This window comes from Fundulus heteroclitus, chromosome 23 (genome assembly GCF_011125445.2).
Source record: "Fundulus heteroclitus isolate FHET01 chromosome 23, MU-UCD_Fhet_4.1, whole genome shotgun sequence".
NCBI lineage: Eukaryota > Metazoa > Chordata > Actinopteri > Cyprinodontiformes > Fundulidae > Fundulus > Fundulus heteroclitus.
Genome location: NC_046383.1, coordinates 1,427,164 through 1,435,647, shown reverse-complemented (window position 1 = coordinate 1,435,647; position 8,484 = coordinate 1,427,164).

The following is an 8,484-nucleotide window of genomic DNA, read 5'->3' as shown; positions in this document are numbered from 1 at the left end:
ACAAAATACTAAATGCTGCGCTCTGTTTTGAGAACCGTGGGAACTCTCATATGATTGCTGCAGGAACCTGTCATGGCTGGTTTTAAGTGTTTGGCCCACATGCAGGACACGAACGGCAGCAGGGAATCAGTTTCAAAGGATTTATTTAAGCAGAAAATCAGGGTACGAGGACAGCGGGAACGAAGGCCGACCAGGACGCGTTCAGACGCTGCAAGGGAAAGGGAAACGTCAAAAAGGGGTTGATGGAACCAAACACGTTAGAGTTGGGCATAAGCTCACCACTGGGCGCAGGAAACCGGGCCGGGGAGGATGGGACGGACTCAGCCTTGCCTGATGGAGCTGGTGGCAGGTGTCTGAGTGACCGGCGGGCGCAGGCTGAACGGAATCCGAGCAGCGCCGGAGAATCCAGAGGTCCAGGAGCAGCAGGAGGAACCAGGTGAGTCCCGAGGGGTTCCAGTTCAGACACTTGGCACGGGGAAGGGATCCGAGGAACCGTACTGAGCGGGCACAGGTGACTCCTAGAGAGGGATCCGCCGGGAGGGCGATCAGGTGAGACCTGGAGAGCACAGAGAGATGATCAGTTTATCGAAAACTGGAGATCTGTCGAAGACAGTGGCCTTTCGCATACCACTCAGGTTAATACTCTGGCATCCTCCTGCTGTCCGTGCGCAGTTCTTATAGCGCGGCCCGGCGCTGCTGAACCAACCGTAGGTGTGCGTGCCCCGCCCACCAGTCAACCGCAAACACCTGCGGAGGGAAGCAGAGAGGGCAGGGCCGGCAGAAACTGCACGGCTCTGCCAGCTGAGTCCTGACACCACCCCCCCCTCAACGGTCGCCACCCGGCGACCTTAAGGAGGATGTGGAGGGACGAGAGGACAAGAAAGCATTGATCAGGGAGCTGTCACGAATGGAAGACCCAGGAACCCACGACCGATCCTCGGGACCGCAGCCCACCCAATCGACGAGGTACTGATGTCCTCTACCGCGCCGACGGGAGGCAACGATCCTCTGAACCTGACGTCCGAGATGGTCAAGGGTGGGTGGTGGGGGTTCGGCCGGAGGGCCACATGGACTGGGGAGGACGGGCTTGATTAGAGAAACATGAAACGTAGGATGAGCTCGGGAGTGAGACGGGAGGCGGAGACGGACGGCTGTGGGGCTGACGATGGAAACTATCTCATGGGGACCAGTAAAACGTGGAGACAATTTGCGGCAGGAGGACCTGGCTGGAATGTCCCTAGTGGACAACCAAACTCGCTGACCGGGGTGGTAGGTGGGAGCCGGAATTCGCCTCCGATCAGCGAATCGACGGTTTCTTTCAGCTGACGTCTTCAGCGCTCTGATTGTCTGGGCCCAGAATTGTTTGCAGCGGTTGATGTGAGTCTCGACAGACGGGACCGCGATCTGTCTGTGGTCCTCAGGAAGGAGAGGAGGCTGGTACCCCAAGGAGGTCTCGAAGGGGGAAAGGCCTGTAGCGGAGGAGACATGGCTGTTGTGTGCATATTCGACCCAGGGCAAATATTGGTTCCAGTCAGTGGGGTTCGAGGAAGTGAGACAACGCAGAGCGGTCTCCAGCTCCTGGTTTAGCCGCTCTGTCTGACCGTTGGTCTGTGGGTGGTAACCGGAGGTTAAGGAGTACCTGGCACCAATGGCCGAGGCAAACTCCTTCCAGACCCGAGATATAAATTGAGGACCACGATCAGACAGAACGTCCTGCGGGATGCCATGCAGGCGAAAAACATGCTTCACCAGGAGCTGGGCCGTCTGGAGGGCTGAAGGGAGCTTTCGGAGGGGAACGAGGTGACAAGCCTTAGAAAACCGGTCAACAATGGTAAGGATTGTGGTCATGCCCTGAGAGGAGGGCAGGCCCGTGACGAAATCTAAGGCTATGTGGGACCATGGACGTTCTGGGATCGGCAGGGGCTGGAGCAGGCCCGCGGGAGGTCTATTGGAGTGTTTGTTTCGTGCACACACAGGGCAGGAGAGGACAAATTGTCTAACATCTTTGGACAAGGTGGGCCACCAAAACCGCCGGGAGATGAATGTGAGGGTTCTGTGGACACCGGGATGCGCAGAGAATTTCTCAGAGTGTGCCCACTGGATAACCTGAAGCCGCACGGAGGAGGGGACGTAGGTCCGGTTGGGCGGGCCGTTTCCCGGATCAGGGTCGGAGTGCAGGGCTTGGGAGATGAGGTCCTGAATCTCCCATTGCAGCGCACCAAAGGTGCAGGTCGGGGGTAGGATGGGGGCGGGTTCCTTAATGGAGTCCAGGGGCGCATATAGGCGGGAAAGGGCGTCGGGCTTTAGGTTCTTGGAACCAGGGCGGTAGGAAATTGTTAAGTTAAATCGAGAAAAAAAAAGAGACCAACGGGCCTGCCTGGGGTTGAGGCGTTTGGCTGTTTGCAGGTAGGCCAGGTTCTTATGGTCTGTCCATATCAACACGGGCTGCTCGGACCCTTCAAGCCAGTGGCGCCATTCCTCTAGGGCTAATTTTATGGCCAAAAGTTCCCTGTCCCCGACGTCGTAATTGCGTTCTGCGGGGGACAGACGACGGGAGAAGAAGGCACAGGGATGCATCTTCTGATCTTGGTCTGAGCACTGAGAGAGCACGGCCCCCACTCCTGTGTCGGAGGCGTCGATCTCCACAACAAACTGTTTGGTTTGATCGGGGTGGATGAGGATAGGAGCTTGGGAGAACCTCTCTTTTAAATTGCAGAAGGCAGAGTTAGCCTCTGTACTCCACTCGAAAGGGATCTTAGTGGATGTGAGGGCATGGAGGGGGGCGGCGATCTGGCTGTAACTATGGATGAAGCGGCGGTAGAAATTGGCAAAACCGAGGAAGCGTTGCAGCTCCTTGCGGTTCTCGGGCACCGGCCACTCGATGACAGCCTTGATCTTTTCTGGGTCTGATCGGACTCGCCCCCCTTCCAAGATCAGACCAAGGAAGGTAACGGAAGGTTTGTGGAACTCGCACTTTTCGGCTTTGATGAAAAGTCGGTTCTCGAGGAGTCGTTGGAGTACGAGGCGCACATGATGTTGATGCTCTGAGAGGGTTTGGGAGTAAATGAGGATGTCATCCAAATAAACAAAAACGAAGAGGTTCAGGAAGTCACGAAGTATGTCGTTTACTAGAGCTTGGAAAACCGCCGGAGCGTTGCAGAGACCAAAGGGCATCACCATGTATTCGAAGTGACCCAGCGGTGTTTTGAAAGCTGTTTTCCACTCATCCCCCCGGCGGATCCTGACCAAGTGGTAAGCATTACGCAGATCTAACTTGGTGAAGATGGTAGCGGACTGAACCGGTTCGAGTGCGGAGGAGAGGAGTGGGAGGGGGTATTTATTCTTGACCGTAATAGCGTTTAGCCCGCGGTAATCAATACATGGGCGAAGGGTGCCATCCTTCTTAGCGACAAAAAAGAACCCGGCCCCGAGGGGAGAGGACGATGGTCTAATCAACCCAGCAGCTAGTGACTCTTTAATATATTTCTCTAACGCCTGCCGCTCAGCTCGAGAAATATTGTACAGGCGGCTGGTAGGCAGCGGCGCGCCCGGCAGAAGGTCGATCGCACAGTCGTACGGCCGATGGGGCGGCAGCGAGCTTGCCTGAGACTTACTGAAAACCAGCTTAAGGTCTCGGTATGACTCGGGTATTAGTCCTAAAATCTCCGGATCCACCTCAGCTGAGGGCTGAGCGGAGATCGGGCTGACAGGGACCGCCGACTGTAAGCAAGTAGAGAGGCACTCAGGTGACCAGGCTTCGATTCGCCGGTCGGTCCAGTTTATGTGTGGGTTGTGCTGTTTCAACCACGGAAAGCCCAGGACAAGCGAAGCCTGTTTTACAGGGAAAACTAAAAAGGTAGTTCGTTCTCTGTGGTTTCCTGAAACTACGAACTCCAGGGGCTTAGTTCGGTGGGTAATACATGGGAGGATCCCACCATTTAGGGCTGAGACGCGGAGAGGGGTGCGAAGGGGCACAGTCTCGAGCTGGGAACGAAGAACTAAAGACTGGTCGATTAAATTAAAATCGCACCCTGAATCTATCAGGGCGGACAACTTAAAGGTTTCTCGAAAAGTAACAATAATTGCGCTAAGGCAAAGTCGTGACGGGGCAGGGGCGAACAACATAGGTTGGTCCGCCGGCTTCCCTGCTACAGCCGGCGGGCCCGTTCTTTTGGCCGTTCGGGGCAATCGTTTATGTAGTGACGGGGAGAAGCGCAATATAGGCACAACCTGGCAGTCATGCGCTGCTGCCTCTCCTCGGGAGTTAACCGCAATCGGCCCAGCTGCATGGGCTCGGGTGGAGAAGGAGGGGCCGCAGGGGGTGGGGAAGCCGCTGTGGGTTTAACATATGCCGAGTCCGGGAGTCGGGCCGTGAGAACTCTCTCAGTTCTGCCCTTAAACCTCCCCCTTAAACGGTTATCTAGCCGGATCGCGAGCGCGATCTGCTCATTTAAGGATGTGGGTTCCTCTAGGCGAGCCAATTCATCCTTTAAAGGTTCATCTAAGGATTGATGAAACACCGTTTTAAGCGCGCGCTGTTCCCAGCCGGCTGCTGCCGCCAGAGTGCGAAACTCTATGGCATAATCTGCGACGCGCCGCCCCCGCTGCCTGAGGGCAAGGAGGCGTCTGGAGTCTTGGACTTCGTCAGATTCCGCCGCAAAAACCATCTTAAACTCAGTCAAGAAGTGCAGTAAAAGTGCAGCCGAATTGATTACAATCGGGGAAACGGGACTCGGCCCATCTGAGAGCTCTTCCCAAGAGTAAACGCAAAATATAAGCAATCTTTGCGTCGTCATGGGGAAACGAGCGAGGACAGCGATTAAAAGTGAGGGAACATTGAAACAAAAAACCTCCACAGTCCCCGCTGTCCCCCGAGAACTTCTCGGGGCTGGGTGAGGAAGTTTCGGAGGTAGGCGGAGACGCTTCGGCTGTCGGAAGCTCAGGGGAGGGGCCCTGGGACGCGGAAGCGACTGGCTGGGAGGTTGCGCTAAGGATGCCTGTCAGCTGTTGGATTTGGGCGGCTACGCCCTGGAGCTGACTTTGCATGGCCATAACGGTGGACTCAAGGCCCCGAATTTGGTCCTGCTGAGCGGTTAACGCTCTTCCGAACGTGTCCGCGGGCTCGGTTTGGCCAGAGTATTCTTCTGTCATGGCTGGTTTTAAGTGTTTGGCCCACATGCAGGACACGAACGGCAGCAGGGAATCAGTTTCAAAGGATTTATTTAAGCAGAAAATCAGGGTACGAGGACAGCGGGAACGAAGGCCGACCAGGACGCGTTCAGACGCTGCAAGGGAAAGGGAAACGTCAAAAAGGGGTTGATGGAACCAAACACGTTAGAGTTGGGCATAAGCTCACCACTGGGCGCAGGAAACCGGGCCGGGGAGGATGGGACGGACTCAGCCTTGCCTGATGGAGCTGGTGGCAGGTGTCTGAGTGACCGGCGGGCGCAGGCTGAACGGAATCCGAGCAGCGCCGGAGAATCCAGAGGTCCAGGAGCAGCAGGAGGAACCAGGTGAGTCCCGAGGGGTTCCAGTTCAGACACTTGGCACGGGGAAGGGATCCGAGGAACCGTACTGAGCGGGCACAGGTGACTCCTAGAGAGGGATCCGCCGGGAGGGCGATCAGGTGAGACCTGGAGAGCACAGAGAGATGATCAGTTTATCGAAAACTGGAGATCTGTCGAAGACAGTGGCCTTTCGCATACCACTCAGGTTAATACTCTGGCATCCTCCTGCTGTCCGTGCGCAGTTCTTATAGCGCGGCCCGGCGCTGCTGAACCAACCGTAGGTGTGCGTGCCCCGCCCACCAGTCAACCGCAAACACCTGCGGAGGGAAGCAGAGAGGGCAGGGCCGGCAGAAACTGCACGGCTCTGCCAGCTGAGTCCTGACAGAACCAGGAAGTAAACACGAGCTACACTCTGAACCGAAGTAGTTCCGGACCGTACCTTGAGGTTTGAAAGGAGAAAAATGTGACAAAGACATTGTTGATGGAGAGAACCGATTGTTTATAAGGAATTTTACTTCCGTCCCAGGTGACAAATGAGAATTATTTAAGTTAATTTCACAGTTAATGTTTTACTCATAGCTCCTTTACGCTATGGGTCACTTTTATGATCACATCAAGCTGAGCGTAAAGTAATATTTGTGACTCAAGTCTGACTTGACAGTAAGTCACATGACTCAAGTCGACATCTCTGCCTCACTCGGGACTAGAGAGGGGTACCTCATAAAGTGGATTTATATACTGACATTGAATTAAAATGTCATAAAATGTCTAACGATCTTAGTACAACTCAACTAACAAGTGGTATAAAACCTATGGGTACGGAGATAAAGATCTGAATTTCTTCTGACAGAACTATTTAGAGAAACGGCCATAGATAGAGCCTTTAAAAAAAATTCACTTAGATGTCATTTATGTGGTTACTGGAAACACACCCTACTGTCTGGATGAATACATATAAATTAAAAATAAACTAAAGGGTGAATGAAAGAAAATGTTGAGGAACGGGAAGTAGATCCACATTATAAATAACTCCTGACTTGTTGACCTCATGGGTATTAACGACCTGCTGCAAATTAGAAGCCTCTGTGTTTCCATGTTTATATGAAAAAGGCCATCTTCCACGTCTTGCAGCCTCTCCTTTCCAACAGCATTAATGGAGCATGTCATGATTGATCATTGCATCATTATCCACCATCCATCGCCAAGTCCTAGTCAACACATGCTGCCTTCCCAGAAGGCCCTACACTGGAGCGAGGGTGGCTCTGTGGAGTGGAAATCTCTAAGGTTGTGGCTCACCATCCTCCAAAGTACAAGCACCTGAAAAAATAAGCAAGCCTCCACCGATTTTTCCAAGCAGAGGCACTGCTGGGTTAAATATAGATGCAATATACCTCTGATTTAACTGTATCCAAACAAATGAAAGATGACTTACAAGATTCTTACCAGAAGGAGGTGACTGTTGATAAACAAGCCATCTTCCAATCCAACTTTACTTGCAGAGCACTTTAAAACAAGTACAGCGTTAAAATGAAACACAGTTCAGACATGACAAAAATACAATTCAAAACCTGAGTAAATAAAAATTCAAAAAAACTTGGTAAGATACATAACATTGGATAAAAGTAGGAAAAAAATAAGGGGAATTGTGTAAACTCGTGGCATGAATTGACATCTGAAACAGATGTGGTGCTTTTATGAGAAAGCAATGCTTTTATTAATAATTTTGGGCACATTTAGAGCTGCCACAAGGACTGGCTGACTGAAAGCTGCTGAGCAAGCAGTGCAGGTTTCTTTTGAGTTATTCGTGGGTAACGGCAGGAGCCAGGTTCAGATGTGGCCAACGTGGGCAGAAAGTGGAGCTCATGCGTTTAGGGAAGTCCCAAAATGGCTCATTACATTAATATAAAAAAGGAGTACTTAGACAGACTTTTATTGCAACTCCTAATAAGTAATTTAAGCATTTTATCATAATAATTCCTTTCTCCCTGAATTCAAAGCATTTTGAGATAAATTCTCATTAGACATGTTGGCTAAATCTTTATTTGTGCAAAAACTTGAAATGCAAGGGGCTTAATCACTGTAGAAGAAACCGCTCGCAGTCACACACCTGTATTTCTAAGATGAGATAAATCATATTGTCCCCAAAGGGCAATTTGGTTTGCAGCCAGCAGGAACAAATGCAGAGGGAGAACAAACACATTTGACAAAAGCACAGCATTAATGGTACAGCTAGAGTTCAAACATAGGCTACTACAGTCTGTATGTGGGCCCATCAGGTAAAATTATTAATGAGACTGACACTGACAGAGAGAAATTACCATTTTTACCATTTTTATCTTCATCTATCTACAAGCAGATGGCCACAACCTGTAGTCACCAAAATCCCTTTTTTCAACAAAGAATAGTTTTAGAAAACTTTTTTTACCATTAATAAAAAAGCCTGCACTACCTAATAAAACCTAACAATGTCAAGTTAATGACAGATGTTATATAACTGGGTTCAGTAACTTTTCTAAACACACCAGGACATAATCAGTTAATCAATTAATGTTTTCTGAATTTCAGCAGCTTTTAGACAACAACTGTGGATACAAGTTAAAATGTTTTTTGTGTTAAATTAAAGCTAAAAAAACCCATTTTTGACGCATTCATCCAACTTTGTATCAGAAAAACTATCTTGCACGCCAGACCTCCAAATAAAGTGATAATGCATTAACTTTTGCAACCTGCAACCAGCACCTGTAGTCTTATTGCTCCGTCTTCTTGGTTTGTCCCTCTGCCGTCAGTAAAGCAACTTAAAGTCTCACTGAAATAATTGCAAAGCCAGCTCTATGACCAAAGTGCTCAGATTCCTCTTTCTGACAGCTTCACTGCTTCATAATGATGCATTACAAAGAAAAACACGTTTGAAGTTACATTAATCCTCTGTGTGTGAGTGCGTGTGTGTGTATGTGAGAGAGAGGGGGGGGGGGGCTGT